This window comes from Schistocerca serialis, chromosome 9, assembly GCF_023864345.2.
Source record: "Schistocerca serialis cubense isolate TAMUIC-IGC-003099 chromosome 9, iqSchSeri2.2, whole genome shotgun sequence".
Taxonomy (NCBI): Eukaryota; Metazoa; Arthropoda; class Insecta; order Orthoptera; family Acrididae; genus Schistocerca; species Schistocerca serialis.
Genome location: NC_064646.1, coordinates 150,913,218 through 150,935,452, shown reverse-complemented (window position 1 = coordinate 150,935,452; position 22,235 = coordinate 150,913,218). Strand labels below are relative to the sequence as shown.

Below are 22,235 nucleotides of genomic sequence, written 5' to 3'. Positions count from 1 at the left end.
TGTATGCTGACGATTTTTATATCTACGTCGCTTCCTTTGTCATGGGCGCTGCAGAATGCCGTCTACAGGGGGCAATCTACCAGGCGCAATCTTGGACCCCTTCCATGGCTTTCAGTTTTCGGTGGCCAGGTCTGTGTCATGCATTTCTGCTGTCGCCGTACAGTCCATTCTCACCCAGACCTGTTTCTCAATGGCCAATCCCTCGAGGTGGTTACACTCATTGCTTCTGGTCTTTGATGCTTGGATGACATGGCTCCCTCATCTTCGCCAGCTGAAGAGGACCTCCTGTTTACATCTCAATGTCCTTAGATGTCTGTGCAATACCCCCTGGGGTGCAGACCGTTCTATTCTCCTGCGATTGTACAAAGTGCTGATCCAGTATCGTTTAGGCTACAGGAGTCCTGTTAGGGTTCTGCTTCACCTTCGACATTGCAGATACTAGGCCCCATCCACTATTGCGGGGCACGACTTGCGACTGGTGCCTTCCGGACAAGCCCTGTGATTACCCTTCTCGCAGAGGCAGGGATTCCACCGCTGCAAGTTTTGCGCCAAAAATAGCTGATACCTTATGCGCTCTGCATTCGCTGCACCCCAAACACCCTAATTATGGTCTCCTTTATCCGGACACGAGATCAACCTCCTTCAGCGGGAGCCATGATGTGGGTTTATCACGGCTGCCCGCATTCAGTGGCTCTTTTCTAAGCTCCAGTACTTCCCTTTACTGCTTCTTTTCTCCGCTCATGCACATTCCCCTCCATGGTGCGTCCCTCGGCCACAGCTCTGTCTGATCTCTCCATCAATTCAAAGGATTCTGTCCCTCTGGAGGCCCTTTGCCACCAATTCTACTGTCTCCTGGGGTTCAGAAGTGATTTATACTGATGGCTCCATGGTTGCTGGTCACACTGGTTATGCTTACACGTATGCGAGGCACTCGGAACTTCGTTCCTTGCCAGGTGGCTCTAGTGTTTTTTACTGCAGAATTTGTAGCAATCTTGTGTGCACTGAACCATGTCCGCTTCCGCTTAGGACTGTCCTTCACTATCTGTAGTGACTCCTTGAGCAGTTTGCAAGCTGTTGGCTGGTGCTTCCCTTGCCACCCGTTGGTCATAGCTATCCAGGACTCCCTTTCTCTCCTTGATCAACATGGATGCTCAGTGGTTTTCATTTGGACCCCTGGCCATGTTGGGATTCCTGGCAATGAACTTGCTGATTGACTGGCTAATTTGGCTACTAAGGAGCCATCTCTTACTATTGGCATTCCGGAAATAGGCCTTCATTTGGCATTACATTGTCATATTTTGTTACTTTGGAATACAGAATGGCACACTCTCTCTTCGCCGAACAAGCTCAGGGTGATAAAGATTCTACAACTATGTGGGGGTTCTCCTTACAGCCCTCTCATAAAGCCTCCTGTCGTCCTTTGCTGGCTCTGAATCGGCCATACGTGGCTGACTCATGGTTATCTCCTCCATTGTGAGGACCCCCACTCTGTCATTGTGGATCAGTGTTGACTGTGGTGCACCTCTTAATGGACTGTCCTGACTTACCTGCCCTGCGATGGACTTTTAGCTTTCCTGACTCACTACCCCTGGCGTTAGCTGACAATGCCTCAGTGGCTGATCTCGTTTTACGATTTTTCCATGATGGGGGTTTTTATTGCTTTATTTAACGGTGGAACCTTCAACCTCGTCGGTAGGTGGAGGGGATGGCAAGCCGTCTTGCTCCTCCTTTCGCCCTGATTGGACTGGCTTCGACTGGGCTTGGTGGTACACCCCCGCCCTCTGCCTTCCCACTCCTTTCTTTATGAGGTCTGTTTTATCTTGAGTGTCTATCTTGTCTACCTGTGCTTCTTCCTTCATGCCCCTGTCTTTCCCTCCTCTCTTCTTCTGCCTTCTTCCTTCCTTTTCTGTCAATAATTTGTAATTTTATGGCCATTGTAGTTCCCTCTTATAGTGTGAGGTTTTATCGGTTTTAGTTATTCCTACATCGGAGGGACTGATGACCACGTAGTTTGGTCCCTTCTGCAATCCAACCAACCAACCCACTCAGGGCAAAAAATGCAAGTCAGAGCATCAACATATGAGGGTTGGAACTTTAATAGTGGCAACTATTTATTTACAGCTTGTACAAAATAGACGCATTACCCAAGAAGGTGAAGGTGATGGTTTACGTCTGTGATGTAAAGCCATATATCCCTCACCCGATGCGGTGTTTTAAATGCTGGAAGTTTGGGCATATGTCATCTCTATGTACTTCCAGCGTCACATGTAGAGATTTTGGAAGTCCTTCGCATCCCAGTACTCCATGTGCCCCGCCTCCCATCTGTGTTAACTGTGGAGAACACCACTCCCCTTGCTTGCCGGACTGTAGGATTCTACAGAAAGAACAAAAGATAATGGAATATACGACCCTGGACCACCTGACCTACACTGAGGCGAAGTGGGAATATGACACACTCCATCCTGTGCAGATGACATCTACCTATGCCACTGCTGCCACAACAGTTCGGCCCTCTCCCGTTTCGGCACATACAGGAGGCTCTCCGAGCTGTCAGACTCCACCTTGCCCTCTTGGTGGTACGGGGGGAGGGGGGGGGCGACAATTCCCACCCTGTTGCTCCTGCACCACCTACTTCGGGAGCAATGCCTGCCCCCCCCCCCCCCCCCCCCCAATTATCGGGGACACCAATCCCCACTTCTCAGCCGGAGAAGCGTAAGTCTTCTTCGGCTCCTCTTGTCAAGAAGGAGTCCCTTGGATCTCTCCCTTCCTGGGTTCTAACTGGTGGAAAAGCGGACGCCCACAAGTGGCTGAAGCAACCACAGGTGGCTGGTCGTAGGGCTTCATGGTCCTCCTCAGTCCCTGAGACTGACACAGTGAAGCCCTCCCAGCCAGAACCGCCGAAGGAACAGCTGGAGAAACCGAAAAAGAAGGCACCCAAGAATCCTGACCTTGCAGTGGCACCCATACCACCACTCCCTACAGGCTCTGTGTCTGAGGATGAGATGGAGATTCTGGTGTCCGCTGAAGATCTAGATCTTGCTGGACCCTCAGACACAATTGATGTCACTCGCACAGGTACTCAGTCGGTGGCAGCAGATGACCCTGAGTCGTAACCTGCCTCCTTGAGTGCTTAATGTCTTTCCAGCCTAAGCATGACGTCATCCTCCAATGGAATTGCGGCAGTTTTTTCCACCACTTGGCTGAACTCAGATTTTGAGCTCAACACCTGCTCTCTGTTTTTCTCTCCAAGAAACTTGGTTCCCAGCAATGTGGACCCCTGCCCTTCGTGGCTATTGGGGGTTTTATAAAAATCAGACTGACTGTAACATGGCGTCAGGTGGCGTATATCTGTATGCCCTTAGCTCTGTTTACTCTGAATCAGTGCCTCTTAATACAGCTGTAGGAGCCGTTGCTGTGTGGAGAAGGACAACCTTGGATATTACCGTCTGCACTGACTACCTTCCTTTCCGGATGGTGAAGTACCTCTTAATGAATTGGCTGCTCTGATTTCCCAACTCCCCCCCTACCATTCCTACTTTTGGGGGACTTCAATGCCCATAACCCCTTGTGGGGTGGTGTCGTCATTACTGGGTATGGTAGGGATGTCACGAATTTTCTCTCTCTGCTCGACCTCTGCCTCTTATATACAGGAGACCCCACACACTACAGTGTGGTTCATGGCACTTATTCGGCCATTGACCTCTTGATTTGCAGCCCAGGACTTTCACCATCTGTCCATTGGAGGATTCATGACGACTTGTGTGGCAGTGACCACTTTCCGATCTTTCTGTCACTACCCCAGCATCACAGTTCTGGCCATCTGCCGCGATGGGCCCTTAATAGGGCTGATTGGCGGGCTTTCACATCTGCTACCACTGTTTACACTCCTGTTCATGGCGCTATTAATGTGCTGGTTGAGTAGGTCACTGCGTCGATCATATCGGCTGCATAATGAGCGGTTCCTCTTTCTTCTGGATGCCCTTGTTGTAAAACTTTGCCTTGGTGGTCGCCGGAAATCGCTGAGGTCATCAAAGAGCGTAGGCAGGCCCTCGAACAACAGAAGCAGCATCTGTCGTTAGAGATTCTCATTCTTTTTAAGCGGCTCCGTGCCCGTGCCCGCCACCTGATACGTCGACGGAAGCAGAGTGCTGGGAACAACAGGTTTCCTCCTCTGGTTCTCGTACCCCTGCCTCCCAAGTGTGGACTCGGATTCACCGCCTTTATGGTTACCGGACCCTGCTGGGGATGCCTGGGATTTCAGTGAATGGGGCAGTGTGCACCGACGCAGGTGAAATCGCTGAGCATTTTGCTCGGAGTTCTGCATCTGCCAATTATCACCCGGCTTTTCGTTCCTCAAAAGAGCGAGCAGAAGGACAGTGTTTATTACGTCGCGCCACTGTCAGTCGTACAATGCTCCGTTTACTGAGTGGGAATTGCTCAGTGCCCTTGCCCATTGTCCTGATACACTCCAGGTCCTGACTGCATTCACTCTCAATTTCTCAAACGTCCAGCTGTGGCCTCACTGCATCAGATTCTGTGTATACTGAATCGCATCTGGGGCGAGTGTTCCTGTCCCAGTGGCGAGACAGTGCCATTGTCCCAGTGTTAAAACCTGGGAAGAGTCCTGCAGTGTTGGACAGCTACCACCCCATTAGCCTCACCAAAGTTCTCTACAAATTACTCGAACGAATGGTGAGCTGGAGGTTGTGTTGGCTCCTTGAGTCTCGGGGCCTTCTGGCTCCATCCCAGGGTGGTTTCCGCCAAGGCCGTTCAACGACTGATAATGGTGTGCCTTGAGTCTGCCATCCGAATGGCTTTTTCCATGTGCCAACATCTGGTAGCCGTCTTTTTTGATTTAGGGAGGGCCTACGACATGACCTGGCACCACCACATTCTTGCCATGCTGCATGAGTGGGGCCTCTTTGGCCCACTCCCGATTTTTATCTGGAACTTTCTCTCCCTCTATAGCTTCTGTGTTCAAGTCGGAGGCTCCTTTAGCTCCTCCCATCCAAGAAAATGGGGTCCTGCAAGGCTCTGTATTGAGCGTTCCACTGTTTTTAGTCACTATAAATGGCCTAGCAGCAGCTGTAGGGCCGTCAGTCATCCTCCTTATATGCTGACGATTTCTGCATTTACTTCAGTTCCTTCACCGTTGGTGTTGGTGAGCGCCGACTACAGGGAACCATTTGGAAAGCTCAGTCATGGGCTCTCGCCCATGGGTTTCACTTCTCTGCCGACAAGACATGCGTTTTGCACTTTTTCTTGAAGGCCATCCATTATGGGTAGTCGAAACATATCGCATTTTAGGACTGGTTTTCAACGCCCGGCTAACATGGCTCCCCCACATTCGTCAGCTTAAGCGAAAGTGTTGGTGGCATCTGAACGCCCTCCACTGCCTGAGCAACTCCACTTGGTGGGGGGGGGGGGGGGGGGGGGGGCGGGGGGGGGGGGGCAGATTGCTCTACATTGTTGCAGCTCTACAAATCCCTAGTTCAGTCACAACTTGACTATAGGAGTGTAGCGTATGGTTTGTCAGTGCCCTCAGCATTGAAGGTGCTTGATCCGGTGCAGCACTGCGGGGTCCGTCTAGCGATGAGCGCTTTTCGAACGAGTCTTGTGGCCAGTCTACTAGTGGAGGCTGGAGTCCCTCCATTGCATGTCGGGCACCACCAACTGCTCGCCCACTATGCAGTGCATGTCCATAGCTCGCCTCAGCGTCTGAATTACCGTCTTTTTGTTCCCGAACACAGTGGTTCATCTCCCGGAACGGCGGCCTCAGTCAGGGATAACGATCGCTGTATGTGCCCGTTCCCTGTTGTGTGAACTAGTCATTTACTTTACAGTATTTCATGTTGGTCCATACACATACACCTCCATGGTGTATGCCTCGGCCGACACTACGGCTGGACCTATCGCGATTCCATAAGGACTCCGTTCCTCCTCACTCACTCGCAGTCACTTTTTATCGATCCTTGATGCATCCCAGGGTTCTGAAGTCATACCGACGGCTCGCTGGTTGATGGTCATGTAGTCTTTGTTTATGCTCACTCGGCACATATCGAACAGCGCTCCTTGCCGGATGGCTGCAGTGTCTTCACTGCTGAGCTGGTGGCCATCTCTCGTGCCGTTGAGCATATTTGTTCCTGCCCCGGTTTGTCCTACCTGGTTTGCAGTGATTAGCTGAGTGGTTTACAGGCCATTGATCAGTGGTACCCATGCCATCCTCTGGTAGCAACTATTCAGGAGTCAGTTTATGCCCTCGAATGATCTGGTCAGTGCCGTCATGGAAGCAGAAGGTGTGGAACTGAGTCGATGTAATTTGGGGCCCCTTGTTGGACACCAGATGCAAGGTGCCCTTTCAATGGTGAAAATCCTCTCAAGGGCACAGATGTTATCAGGGGTGGGTGGTGGACGGAATGTGCACCGCAAAGGGCCTGGCGAAGTCGATGTGGACCCTTTCCAGAGTCAAAATGGGGTCATGACAAAAAATATTGTGCTGAGGGATGCCTTAATGCATACTCTCCCAGAGTGTGACTAATAAAAGAGCTGGAAGATGCCGCTGCATATTGCTTATGGGCAAATAATATTTTTGGTAAATAAGCTGCAAATTCACTTTCTCATCAATAGGGCTACTGCACACTGGCTATATTGGTCACTAAATAAGAAGCCACCAGCTGGTAAGCCAATGACTTTACTTGATGTGTGGTTGGTAGAACTCGTCGTCAGATTGTCATGAATAGCTTGATCATCAGATATATAAAGACAGTATGTACCAGACAAAGCTGTCATGGCAGTCTTTGTTTGTTAAATTAAATAAACCTGTAGATATAACATTTGTGGATGCACCTATGTTGAGAACAATGGCCACAGCCATGTCGCCTAACTGAGCCTTGACTATTGCTTCTACTATTTCTTCAGTTACGTCTTGATATAACGCCTCCTTGAAGCACAGTTCATCATGAATGTCTTGTTCTCCGTCATATCATAAAAACTGGATGTGCTCATATTATCTGCCCCCACTGTGTGCTTCAGTCATCACCAGAGGACTTAACAATGCCAATTCAGGTTTTCTCCCAACAGTAGAATAGCGTTGCTACTTTCCATTATTTTGACTTTGTTGACAGTTCTCTGTTCTGCCAACTTTTATCACAGTAGGTGTGAACATTTTGGTTACCTATCTGCATATCTCTACCCTGCATTTGTTCGATATTTGGTGTCTTACCATGACCACACATGTTAGTGTTTCCCCATCTATTGTCTGAAACATTTTGCCTCTTATTGAACCAGCCATAGTTATTGTTGTGAGTTGTTGTTTTGATATCCAGGTTTGTATTGGTGTTCTCATCTCCTCTAATAACTGTTATTGCGTACACACTACTTGTGTTTTGTTGACTATATTCTGATGCAAAGTGGGAGGGAAGGGGGTTGCAAATTGTTGTTGTTGTTGTTGTTGTTGTTGTTGTTATTATTATTTCTTTCCTTTCTCAGATGTTATTATTATTATTATTATTATTATTATTACTTCCTTCACTTTCTCAGACGTTAAGTCCGGTTAAAAATGGAGTGATACGGACCTTGATCAAGTGTCACTTCCTTTTAACTGTACTATTATTATTATTATTATTATTATTATTAGTAGTAGTAGTAGTAGTAGTAGTAGTATTTTTGGATGCCAATTACCTTGTGAACCAAACTCGATATTTGTGTTACTACTTTGTCCTTTCTCATTAGATCCATTCAATTAAGTACCAAAAGGAAATTCTCTAAATCTGCTTCTGAGACAGTAAGTAGTTTTTCATGACTGTTAGGTTGTAACTTTCTTCTCAGAATTTGTGGGACATCAATATGTGAAATTGTCTTACTTCAGTATCTTGTTTTGTTGATGTAACGCTAAAAGGAATTGCGTAAGCCCTCTTGCTTACTATTAAAAATTTCTGGATTAAAAGCCTCTCTAAATATCTTTCTCTGGGACAGAACTAGACCCACATTTGTCCAAGTAAACTTGTTAAAATTGTATGTAAGTGTGACAGTATTTAGCTATCTCTGCTGCTATAAAGCTTAGTACATAATGTTTCTTCTGTGCTTTTGTCCAGTTACAGGCTAGTACATTATGAAAAGATCTTAGAAAAACAATAGAGTGTATTTTCTTTGTTCTGGATGAAAATATCTGGAATTGTCAATTTTTCAGCCAACTATCATTGAGTGATACTGAAGAAATAGAGGATCCTGCCATGAGTGATTGTGGTGTTGACAGGGGTGGTGTTTGTTGGTAATCTATTTAACTTGTTGGTGGCATGGGTAAATGCTTATACTCACTATTGTTCCCTTCTCTAGCATAGTGTATTGATGAAGCTGAATGAGGACTTTCTTGCATACATGATATATATACCTGAGATCAGTTGTGTTGTATCCTGCCCACTCATCAAATATGGGGTGCCTAGGAAACCTTGGATCCCTAGACAACAATTCAAGCAAATAATATTTATGAATTTTATTGCTGAAAATAAATGACAATACTGAACTTTGAGAAATACAGATGTGTCGCAAGCAAAGGGCGACATGCGATATAGTATGTGCCTTTCAGTATAACGATTCCAATACAAGTGAAGTAATGTAGTGGACTATTCTATCCAGGTCACTGACCTTGGCGCTTCTGTAGAACTTGTAGAACTGGGCTGCAGCCAGGCAGCAGGGCGCTGCCGTCACTTCATCGTCCTGGAGAGGGGTGGGTCAGCATGCAATTTGCTGCTGTAGTGTTCCTGCCTGGAACAAGTCGGTACAAGTTGCAGTTGATTCAGGTGGACTGATTATGCACAAGCGTAACTCGGTACATATCTGTTGCACTGCAACTTAATATTGATGTCCACTTTCATAATAATTTTACTTTCTGTCAGATGTAAAATTTTCTACCTGTTTCCTGCAAGTTTCAGCGAGAGCAGTATCGCAGTCAAAAATTCCTACCTCAGGGTGATTGTTAAGTTTTTTCAAATCATCATTTATATGTTTCTGTTCAACCTTCAGAAAACCTGCTTCTTCAGGCAATTTCTGTACTTGATCATGAAGTTAGTCACAGACGAATTACAATTCAGATATCTCTGTTTGAACTGCAGACACATCTTTAGCCAATTCATCATGTTCAGTCTGTAAAGTATTTTGTTGTTTTGTAAGATTCGCTAACCTGTCCAAAACCTTCTGCTGTTTACCAAGCATTAGTTTAACTTGATGTGAGAACTTGCTGTCCATTTGTTCAAACTGCTTACTTATAAGGCTTTGTTGACTTAGTATTGTTTACAAATATTTAAGTAGCAAATTTATGTTACATGTTTCATTTAGGGGTGCATCATCCTGTGTTGGTGATGCAGTATTACTATTGACGTTTCTTGGTTTTCAATCATCAAACTAACAGGAATATCTGACCCCGTTCCAGCCTCTTTGACAAGTCTGTTTGGAAGAAGAGAGAAAATTTCATTCTGTGACTGTGACAATGCACCCTTCATATGAATAATACCAGAGAAGGAAAGTTGGTACTCACCATATAGCGGAGATGCTGAGTTGCGATAGGCACCATAACAAGATTCGCACACTCATAGCTTTTGGCCATTAAGGCCTTTCTCAGCAGTAAACATACATGCACACATGCGCACACACACACTCACGCAAATGCAACTTGCACACACGTCTGCAGTCTCATGGAGCTGAAACTACACTGCGAGCAGCAGCACCAGTTCATGATGGGAGTGGCGACTGGGTGGGGGTAAGGAGGAGGCTGGAGCAGGGAGGGGGAGGGATAGTATGGTGGGAGTAGCGGACAGTGAAGTGTTGCAGTTTAGACGGAGAGCAGGAGAGAAAGTGCAGAGGGGGGGAGGGGGTAAGTAGTGGAAAGGAGAGAAATAAAAATAAAAAGAAATTAAAAGACTGGCTATGGGGGTGAAACGACAGCTGTGCAGTGCTGGAATGGGAACGGGGGGGAGCTGGATGGGGGAGGACAGTGTCTAATGAAGGTTGAGGCCAGGAGGGTTATGGGAACGTAGGATGTATTGCAGGGAAAGTTCCCACCTTTGCAATTCAGAAAAGCTGGTGTTGGTGGGAAGAATCCATATGGCACAGGCTGTGAAGCAGTCATTGATATGACGGGTATCATGTTTGGCAGCATGTTCAGCAACAGGGTGGTATACTTGTTTTTTGCCCACAGTTTGTTGGTGGCTGTTCATGCGGACAAACAGCTTGTTGATTGTCATGCCTACATAGAATGCAGCACTGTGGTTGCAGCTTAGCTTGTAAATCATATGACTGGTTTCACAGATAGCCCTGCCTTTGACGTGATAGATAATGTTAGTGACCAGACTGGAGTAGGTGGTGGTAGGAGGATGTATGGGACAGGTCTTGCATCTAGGTCTATTACAGGGGTATGACCCATGAGGTAAGGGATTGGAAGCATGTGTTGTGTAAGGATGGATGAGTATATTGTTTAGGTTTGGTGGATGGTGGAATACCACAGTAGGAGGGGTGGGAAGGATGGTGGGTAGGACATTTCTCATTTCAGGGCATGACGAGAGGTAATCGAAACCCTGACGGAGAACGTAATTCATTTGCTCCAGTCCCGGATGGTACTGAGTTATGAGGGGAATGCTCCTTTGTGGCCGGACTGTGGGACTTTCGGAGGTGGTGGGAGACGGGAAAGATAATGCACGAGAGATTTATTTTTGTACAAGGATGGGAGGATAATTATGGTCAGTGAAAGCTTCAGTGAGACTCTCGGTATATTTAGAGGAGGACTGCTCGTTACTGCAGATGCGATGACCACGGGTGGCTAGGCTGTATGGAAGGGACTTCTTGGTATGGAATGGATGGCAGCTGTCGAAGTGGAGGTATTGCTGGTGGTTAGTAGGTTTGATATTGACGGAGGTACTGATGTAGCCTTCTGAGGTGGAGGTCAACATCTAGGAAGGTGGCTTTTTTACCACCAACCCGACCTATCAGACTCGACCAAAGACCAATATTGAACCTTGCCTAACTCAGTTCAATCCTCCATCCAACCGTGATCCACCACCCACTGCCTCCAAACCACCCCCTGCTACTTTCCAGAATTTCTTATCCTCGAACCTTGCCTTACCATAATTGCCCAAATCCCTCAACATGCATACTAACCTTACATGCGCAGAAAGAACCGCAGTCCACCATCTAAAAACTGATCCCAATTTTATAATGCTACCTGCAGACAAAGGCTCCACCACCATTGTTTTGAACTGCAAGGATTACGTGGCAGAAGGACTGTCAGCTGTCAGATTCTTCCACCTAAAAACCATGCCACAGTGGTCCCAGTCCAGCAAGATCTCCAGTCACTACTCAAATCCTCAGGCCCATCCCAGAATTTCTCCTCAGAGTCCATCTCTCTACTTACCCCTACCACTCCAGCACTCCCACCTTCTACATGCTTCCTAAAGTCCATAAAACCAACCACCCAAGACGCCGCATTGTGGCCGGTTACTGTGCCCCCACCGAGAGAATCTCTGCTCTCGTAGACCAACACCTTCAACCTATTACCCAGAACCTATCCTCTTATATAAAAGATACCAACCATTTCCTCGACCGACTCTCCACAGTTCCTTTACCGTTACCACATGGTGCCATGCTCGTCGCTATTGATGCCACCTCCCTGTACACTAACATTCCTAATGCCCATGGCCTGACTGCTATCGAACACTACCTTTCCAGACGCCCCATGGATCCCAAACCAACAACCTCCTTCCTAGTCTCCATGACCAACTATATCCTCACCCACAATTAAGTTTTCTTTGAAGGCATTACCTACAAACAAATCCACAGTACGACTATGGGCACTCGCATGGCACCATCCTATGCTAACTTATTCACGGGCCATCCAGAGGAATCCTTCCGAAAAACCCAGAATCCTAAACCCCTCACCTGGTTCAGATTCATTGACGACATCTTTGCTATCTGGATTCAAGGTGAGGACACCTTATTCATATTCCTCCTGAACCTCAGCAACTTCTCCCCCATTTGCTTCACCTGGTTGTACTCTACATCTACATCTACATCTATACTCCGCGAGCCACCTTACGGTGTGTGGCGGAGGGTACTTATTGTACCACTATCTGATCCCCCCTTCCCTGTTCCATTCACGAATTGTGCTTGGGAAGAACGACTGCTTGTAAGTCTCCGTATTTGCTCTAATTTCTCGGATCTTTTCGTTGTGATCATTACGCGAGATATATGTGGGCGGTAGTAATATGTTGCCCATCTCTTCCCGGAATGTGCTCTCTCGTAATTTCGATAATAAACCTCTCCGTATTGCGTAACGCCTTTCTTGAAGTGTCCGCCACTGGAGCTTGTTCAGCATCTCCGTAACGCTCTCGCGCTGACTAAATGTCCCCATGACGAATCGCGCTGCTTTTCGCTGGATCATGTCTATCTCTTCTATTAATCCAACAAGCCACATTCCTAGATGTTGACCTCCATCTCAGAGATGGGTGCATCAGTACCCCCGTCCATATCGAACCTACTAACCACCAGCAATACCTCCACTTCGACAGCTGCCACCCATTCCATACCAAGAAGTCCCTTCCGTACAGCCTAGTCACCCGTGGTCGTCGCTTCTGCAGTGACAAGCAGTCCTTCTCTAAATATACCGAGGGTCTCACTGAAGCCTTAACCAACCGTAATTATCCTCCCATCCTTGTATAAAAACAAATCTCCTGTGCCTTATCTTTCCAGTCTCCTACCACCTCCGAAAGTCCCACAGTCGGGCCACAGAGGAACATTCCCCTCGTAACTCCGTACCATCCGGGACTGGAGCAAATGAATTACATTCTCCACCAGGGTTTCGATGACCTCTCATTATGCGCTGAAATGAGAAATGTCCTACCTACTATCCTTCCCACCCTTTCTACCACAGTATTCCGCCATCCACCGAACCTACACAATATACTCATCCATTCATACATAACCCCTGCTCCTAATCCCTTATCTCATGGCTCATACCTCTGTAATAGACCTAGATGCAAGACCTGTCCCATACATCCTCCTACCACCACCTACTCCAGTCCGGTCACTGACATTCCCTATCCCATCAAAGGCAGGGCTACCTGTGAAACCAGTCATGTGATTTACAAGCTAAGCTGCAACCACTGTGCTGCATTCTATGTAGGCATGACAACCAATGAGCTGTCTGTCCGCATGAATGGCCACCGTCAAACTGTGGCCAAAAAAACATGTAGACCACCTTGCTGCTGAACACGCTGCTAAACATGATACCCCTCATTTCAATGACTGCTTCACAGCCTGTGCCATATGGATCCTTTCCACCAACACCAGCTTTTCTGAATTGTGCAGGTGGGAACTTTCCCTGCAATACATCCTACGTTCCCACAACCCTCCTGGCCTCAACCTTCATTAGTCACTGTCCTCACCCATCCAGCCCCCTCCCTGTTCCCATTCCAGCACTACACAGCCGTCATTTCACCGCCACACCCAGTGTTTTAATTTCTTTTTATTTTTATTCCTCTCCTTTCCACTATTTACCCCCTCCCCCCTCCGCACCTTCTCTCCTGCCCTCCATCTAAACTGCAACACTTCACTGTCCACCACTCCCACCATACTATCCCTCCCCCTCCCCGCCACAGCCTCCTCCTTACCCCCACCCAGTCGCCACTCCCATCATGCACTGGTGCTGCTGCTTGCAGTGTAGTTTAAGCTCTCTGAGACTGCAGACACGTGTGTGTGTGTGTGTGTGTGTGTGTGTGTGTGTGTGTGTGTGGGGGGGGGCTACTTTTATGTTTCTGACCCTTCCCCCTTCCGTCACTATTCATTTTTCACAATATGCATTTATTACATCCATTTTGTTATGTTGTATCATATATTATAGCTTTTCACATCATTACATGAAAAGGAAAAAAAAATAATTATCATACATAAAATTGTGTTTTCATAGATTTAAATGTAACACAGCACAACAGATTCAGTTATCTCAGTTGTGATTATCTTGTCATGGTCCATTTGTAGTGTTACACAGGCTATATGTGGGAAAAGATAAATGCAAAATTCATTGTGGAATGTTCTACTCCCAAATAACACATGTCAGGTGCTGGGTGGGGAAGTTCCCTTAGTGTTTACAACAAATATTTAGTTCCATATAAGGTATAAAGACACTTTTAGTGCTGAGAAAGCCAGTGAAATATCTTGTCATGAATACTTTACCACCAACTTACGATTAACACCTTCAGTTGTTGTATTTAACAAATATATATTTCTTTTAATTATAATTTTCTGTTGTTAAAACAGATTTCATCTCCAAGTAATTCATTTCATACATCTAGAAAATGCATTGAAATGAATATCCTTTTGAACCCCAATTCAAGTATTTCACAAATTATTCGCAGCTTTGAAGGAATATGTCTTACTTCAGTGCCACAGAGGTAAGAAAAAGATACTACAGAAAAATGAAAATCATTCAATTCAGTTATTTTCACAGATAGTGCCTCCTTTGCATTCATAAGTGTACATGTGAATTATCTGAATGAAAAGACAAATATATTCCTTGACACTTAAAATATGAACAATAACTCTAAATTATTGCTGGCCTAATGTACAAGATAAAGTAGAAACTCCACTCATGAATGAAACAGGAAGAAGCTCTGATAACTGGCGCAGTGAGAAGTACCCTCTGTTCTGCATTTCACAGTGGTATGCTGAATGTAGATGTAACTTTAGGACATTCTCTTCCATCAATCTTACTACATTATGCTCTCCTCCCCTTAAAGAATCTGGTCAGTGATGAAAAGTAGTTGATGATAGCACTCCATTGATCATTATTTATCAGGGTGCACATATGATATGGGCAGAGCTTGAAAGAAAGTTGCTCAAAAGGTTGTCTTGAAAGAAAGTTGCTCAAAGAGTTGTTCAGCAAGATGATATGGAACTGCACAGCCAACTGGCTGTGTTGAAATGTGGAGATAACATCCATGACTGCGTGGACTGCGTCACCAGCACTGTTCGTTCATTCCAGTATTTTCAGGATTTTTTTATAGGACAACTGTTCCTTGATGGAGAGAGAAGTTGTGAGATACTTGACTGGATGAATCTTTTAAGTGAAATCAAACAATGGAAACTCCAGGTAGGAATTTCAACAATGTAGGAAAATACAGATTGCTACTTGCCCTAAAGAAGACACATCAAGTTGCAGACAAGCATGGTTGAAAGACTCTCACATGTAGCTTTTGGCCCCTTCGGGTGATAAAGGGGACACTCCTTTGTGGCTGGTTTTTGGGAGTGGTGGGAGGATTCTGGTTGTAAGGGGAAATGGCAGAGGAGATCTGTTTGCAGGTCTGGGGAATATTGCCTGTCTGTGAATGTCTTGGTGAGAGACTCAGCATACTGTCACTGCAGATGCACTGTCCCCAGGTAGCCAGGCTATAGGAGAGGGATTTTGTGGTGTGAAAGGGATGACAGCTGTCAAAATGCAGGTACTGTAGGTGAGTTTAATGTGGTCAGGGGTGTGTGTGGAGCCATCAGACAGGAGGTGGTCAACATCTAAGGAGGTGGCATGCTGGTTGAGGAGGACCACATGAAGTGGCTGGCACGGAAGGTGTTGAGGTTGTGAAGGAACAAAGTTAGGGTGTCTTGGCCCTGGGTCCATATCATGAAGATACCATCAGTGAACCTGAATCAGGCTATGGGTTTGGTGTTTTGGGAGGCTAGGAAGGTCTCCTCTAGATGGCCCATAAAAAGGTTTGCATAGGAGGGTGCCATGTGGGTGTCCAAGGCTGTTCTGCAGATTTATATACCTACCCTTCAGATGAGTAGTGATTGTGGGTTAGGATGAAGTTAGTAAGATGATTGAGGGATGAGGTAGTGGGTTTAGAGTCTGAAGGACGTTGAGAAAGGTAGTGTTCAATAGTGGTAAGACCATGGGTGTGTGTGTGTGTGTGTGTGTGTGTGTGTGTGTGTGTGTGTGTGTGTGTGTGTGTGTAAGCTAGATGTGAGTGTTTTAATCATGCATGTCTGCAACTCGATGTGTCTTCTTTACAGTAAGTAGCAATCCATCTTTTCCTACATCTTTGTTGTAAGTGAAAACGATTCATCATAACCCATGAAGTGTTTCAGCTAGTGAGGACAAAATATTGTTAGTGTAAGAATGAAGAGATTGTGGCACCAAGTTTCTGAACTCGATTGTTACAGTGAGCCAGTACAATACATGTATGGGATACAAATTGGAGAATTCAGGAAAGGGTTCAAGGTGTTGTATTAATGCTGTGGTGAAGAATGGTATTCTCCAGTCCATTAAAAGAGATATTGACCAGACCATTGAAGACAACTTGACTCAAATTACAGCTGTTGCCAGCCCGTCTTCTGCCTTCTATCATGAGCAAACAATTCTTGAGAGTAGTAGTTGAGAAGTGTGCAACCACCTTTTGTCTCTGAGAGGTGGAACCATCACTGTTTGTAGCATTTGACACGAGGAGCTTACCCATGACCTAATAAGAATTTATACATCTATCTGTGTGGCATGGTTGGTTGCAAGGAGAGGGGAGGGGGGGGGGGGGCGGAGGAGTCTTGAGGAAATAAGGTATTTTAATATTCCTCCTCGTGAGGGATCATACATACCCAAATTGAATTGTATATTGCCCTCATTAACTGCATGGGAACCTCAGAATACATGGTCATGCTATGGCATGAATCTTATAAGTGGACGACATGGCTATTGTATTTTTGCAGTTTTTTATATTTATGATATATGAAGCTCAGAGCTCTAATATTAATCTCCCAAAATAGTTCACTGCAGCTCTAAAAAATTCTTGAGAAAATCGACTTAAAAGTTTCCTGACCCTCTTTAATATGCTAAAGCTAGGTTTACTTTTTTTTCACAGGCTGTATGGCTGTGTGGTAGAGAGCTCGCCTGCCATGTAGGGATTTTAGGTTTGATTCCAAGCTTATGAAAATATTTAAATAGAGGTGGCTGTTGTACTAGCAATTCCGTGAAGTTAATTTCTGCAATAATGCGTTACATCACCAACTTTCTTACATACAAGATCGCCTTTGAGCCCTATACATAATCCTTGCTCATTAATCTTACGATGATTCCTGGTCCTTAATACCAATGGCATCCCTACTAGGCCATTTGGTCAATGTGCCATGCAGCCACATGTCGCCTGGCTGCCGCTATGTAAACAAACACAAGATTATGAGCACTGCTAGTACAACCTCAGCACTCGTACAGGATTTTTACTCTGCGGCAGACTTCAAAAATTTTGTGCTCTGAGATGACGTCACACATTGACCGCCAAGCATGCATCAGGAACCAGGGGCTCAAGGAGCCAACAGTTTTGTCTATATATGTAATGAATTTGTTGAGAAGACAGTCTTTGTGCATTCACTTGAGCAACACCATTGGACCACTCACACAGAAGATGCCCCGTTACAGGAGATTTAAATGATGTTCGCACATGACCATTTACAAGGCTATCGACGATTTGGAGATTACTACAGCTGATGGCCTTGGAGCCCAAGTTATAGTGCAGGGTCCCTCTGTGTTTTGTGGATGTGTATTGAATTTTACCTTTCGCAAAGTCGGTACTGCACTTTGCAGTAATGGTTAGTTAACTGTTGCAGTAGTGCGATATAATTTTTTTAAATTTTATTTAATTTCTATAATAATGCATTACATCACCAACAAGTTTATTACTCTTACATACAAGATCACCATTGTTCCATGTACATACACCATCTTGTTCATTAATCTTACAATGATTCCTGGTCCTTTATACCAATGGCATTGTGGATGTAAAATAGGATTTGCCCATATCTCTGTTATACACCTCTCCAATCTGAAAGGTACGATACACAATGACGTCCCTACTATTAAAGGTCTCAAGTTCTGGAACGGTTTTAACTTTATCACCATTATACTGCACTATTGCAACAGTTAACCAACCATTACGACAAAGCGCAGTACCTACTTTGGTAAAGGTAAAATTCAGTATACATCCACAAAATTCAGAGGCACCCTGCAACATAACTTGGGCTCCAAAGCCATCAGCTAATAGCTGGTTCAAGTCTCGTTTCAGTCGTTGTTCTTTTTCTCCTCTTTCAGTTCAAATATCTGTCATGTAAGTACAAACTTCATGAAATGTATGGTAAGTAATAGAATCTAATTGCTATTTTCATGAAAAATGCATGTATTCTTATTTGTAATCACATATAGCACACAAAAATCCAGTTTCATTGCAAATATGCATTCTTAATTATGTTAGTATACTGGACTCGCATTCAGGAGGACGATGGTTCAATCCTGTGTCCGGCCATCCTGATTTAGGTTTTCCGTGATTTTCCTAAATTGCTCCATGCAAATGCCGGGATGGTTCCTTCGAAAGGGCACGGACGACTTCCGTCATCGTCCTTTTCTAATCCGATAAGACCGATGACCTCGCTATCAGGTCTCCTCCCCCAAAACACCCAACAAAAGATTGTTTAAATTAAAAAATCATGAATTGAATTTGCTTTGACGCTTAAAGTATTTAACACACACATTCTTTAATTTTAAGAAGGGCTTCAAATTGCTTGGAGACACAATATCCTCAGATAGCTCCATGCATGGGACTTCTGGAGATGGCTTTCTGGCTCTCCTTTTCCTTTTGTTATTCTAGATATAAAATCATTGATATCCAATCATAAAAGAAAAATGTCCCTCAAGGTAATGCTTCAAGTGCAACAGAGTTTAAAATCCTGTAAATAATATAATGACCATGGTAAGGCTTCCCTTACAGTGCTCCTTATTTGTGGATGACATTTCTTTTTTTTTCTTTTCTTTTGTTTTATTTTTTTTCTTTTTCTTTTCTTTTTCTTTTCTTTTTTTCCCCCCAATTTTTCACTTCCTCCAATCTCTCTGAAACTGCATGACATTTTCAGTTAACAATTGTAACCCGGGAACAATGGGTAGAAGATGCTAGTCTCAAAATTTTGATTGAAAAATTGATGTATGCTCTTTTTAATCTTCTTGGTCTCAGAATAAGACAGACAGAATACATCTACTCCAGTGTTGTCAAAGTGTGTTCAGGTTCTGTGGTTTTGCTTTTCCTTCTCAAGCTTGGGGGCCTGTATGAATGTGGGATTTAGCTTAAAGTGCACACACACACTTGTGCGTATGCATGAAACATATGGACAGCACTGTATAGCATATAGAACTTCAGTGGCTGTGGCAAGAGCTTTTGATATTAGAAATGGTGAAATTTTCAGTACAAGAACCACTTCCATAATCTTATCGTCACTTCCACTGCCTTCCTTGTGGAAGGACCTGGTTCACTTCTCAGTACCTACTCAAATTTTTTTCGGATGTAGGGAGGCATGGAATGTGGTCCTTTAAGCCTCAGCCAAGTGATGAGCTGCTAGAATAAAGCAGCAGCAGCAGCAGCAGCACAATCAAGGTTCATTACTGGAAATAACTGCTGGAGGGATTGACAATGTGCCGATCACATGCTCCATGATTGTAAAATGCTCCTCATACCGTCATGTAGGTAACCACCAGCCTGTTGAATAAGTCCGAATGCCTAATCCACAAGTTGTGTTTGTTTTTACAAACAGTTAGTAAACATTCTGTTTTTCCACTTGTGTTGTGTGACACCTATTGACATTCATTACCATTTGCATGAGACATATGGTGATAGTGTCATGAAACTGAAGAATTTGAGTTAATGGATGCAACAGTTCAAAGAATGCCGAACTTTGTGTAACAACTAACGAAAACATTCTTGGCCTCACACCAACTGCTTTGACAACATAGTCATGCAAGTGCCAACTTATTTTAGAGCAAACTGCCTATTGCCTGTCTTGGGTTCTTCAGCCAACATTCGTCTGATGATTTTACTGACATCTCGCCAGCACAAGCGGCTGGCATTGTCAAAGCTTCACTCTCCATTGCTGGTGGTGAACTGGAGCCGAGCTCGTGGCCACAGACTATACGTACCTGGCACGCCAATGTCAGAGGGCTTTGCCACAGTCATTTGTGGTGCAGTTCTCTTCTTACTACATGCGACGGTCATTCATTGCAGCATGGGAAGCCAGGATATGATTACCTTCAGGCTTCCTTTCTTGTTGAAGCTATTCCTGTGCTTTTGTAATTCTGTTGCCTCTCTGAACAAGCGGTTGTGATAGTGCTTCTCTACAGCCACAACTTCAATGTTGGCGAATTTTACTGCAAGGTCGGTCTCGCACAGTGCGTGCTCTGCCATGGCCGATTTCTCCACATTCCCCAACCTGTAATTTTGCTTATGTTCTTTGATCCTGATCTTTATTTATCATCGAGTCATTTAGAGACAAACTTTTCCACATGTGCATGGTATGTGGTATATTCCCGACATTGCAATTGGGTTCCTTTGTCTCCTTTGCCAATCTAAGACACTCTTTGATCTTCTTTGTTGGTTTGAAAGTCGTCATTACGCCATATTTGCGCAATGTACAGCCGATTCTGTCAGTCACTTTGGGAATGTATGGCTGAAAGGCTGTATCTGACATTTCTTTTTCTGTTTTGTCGCTTTGCCAAGTATTTGGCTCTGTTACACTTCTAATGTAACTTGTGGAGTACCCATTGCTCCCCAAAACACTTTCCAGGTGTTGCAGTTCTTGTATGAGGTGCTGCGGCTCATGAATTCGTCCTGTTCACATCATGAGTGTATTAATCATACCTCTTTCCTGGCTGAGGTGGCGGTTTGATAAATTGTGCAGGTATTGGCTGTGTGTCTCAGGTTTTCGCCATCCCTTGTGACCAGCACGTCTAGAAATGGTAGTTCTTGTCCTTTTCTACTTCCCTGGTAAATTTTATGTTGGCATGGAGGCTGTTAAAGTGTCTTAGAAAGTCCCCGAGCTTTTCTTCACCATGGCTCCACAAAATGAATGTGTCATCAGCATACCTGTACCACACCGCAGGCTTAAAAGTCACCAAATCCAGTGCCTGTGCATTGAAATGTTCCATGAAGAAGTTAGCCACCATTGGACTAAGAGGACAACCCATGGCGATGCCTTCCAGCTGTTTGTAGAAATTGCCGTTCCACGAAATAGCTTGCGGTGAGACATGTATGAAAGAGCTTTATGATGTCTTGCGGGAAAATTGGAACCCATGTGCTCCATAGTGTCACCGAGTGGCACTTTGGTAAACAAGAAACAATATCAAAGTTGACCAGGGTGGCATTTGGTGCAAGTTTTAGTTTCTTCAGCTTCTCAATGAAATGTCCTGAGTCCTTTATGTATGTGTCAGTCTTCCCCACGTGCATCTGGATCAATGAGGCCAATTGTTTTGCCAGTTTATACATCAGTGAACCGGGAGCGCTAACAATTGTTCTTAGTGGAACGTTGTTCTTATGTATTGTATGTAGTCTATACAGCCCCGGGGGTAGGGCTTGTTTGTTGTGCAGTTTCCTCTATATGTCCGCCAGCAGAGAATATGCCTTGATTAACTGATTTGTATTCCATGTGTTATGCTGCATTGGATCTGCACTTGGCTTTCGGTAAGACGTTGGATCTAATAGGTCCCAGATCTTTTGCTCATAATCTTCGGTCTTCATTACGACGGTCGCATTTCCCTTATCGGCAGGCAGTACGAATATACTCTTGCTGGCATTAAGATTCTTAATAGCTAGTAGCTCTTCTTTCTTCAGATTGCAAGCTGGTGGTTTTGCTTGGCACAGTATCCTGACTATTTCAGTGCGTACTTCCTCTGCTCTTTCACAAGGATGGGTCCATATGGCTGCTTCAGTATTAGCAGTTATGTCCTCCATAGGTATTGTTCTCAGGATGATAGCGTAATTCCATCCTTTTTGAAGGACAGACACTTCCTCTTTGGTCAATTGTCTTTCAGTGATGTTGACCACTGTGCATGACATGTCGGGAATTGCCTTGTCAGTCTCCTTCCAGCATCTTTCAAACCTTACTGTTCTGTAGTGCAGTGCTGAGTTTGCTCTGCATGCTACTGTGAGCGATGCTGTTGGTCTTTTCCCGCTCGTCTCTATGCGTCCTGCTACTTAGTTGATAGAAAATGTCGAAAATTTCCTCATCCATTCTTGCCAAGTCTCTCTGTGTTGTATGAATTTGCTCACGAAGAAAAGCTCATTCAATTCTATCGTAGATACAATGTGCTTGAGTGGTGGTGAATAGGCACTTATATTTCAAGAACTTCAGTGTAACACCTTCATCCCAGCAGCGACACAGCGTGTATCAAAAACTGACAC

The 22,235-nt window shown here is 44.9% G+C and overlaps 1 pseudogene; it reads left to right on the top strand.

Annotated features, from left to right (window-relative positions):
* The window catches only part of LOC126419435 (uncharacterized), a 147,622-nt pseudogene that overhangs the window by 16,513 nt on the left and 108,874 nt on the right, over positions 1–22,235 (top strand).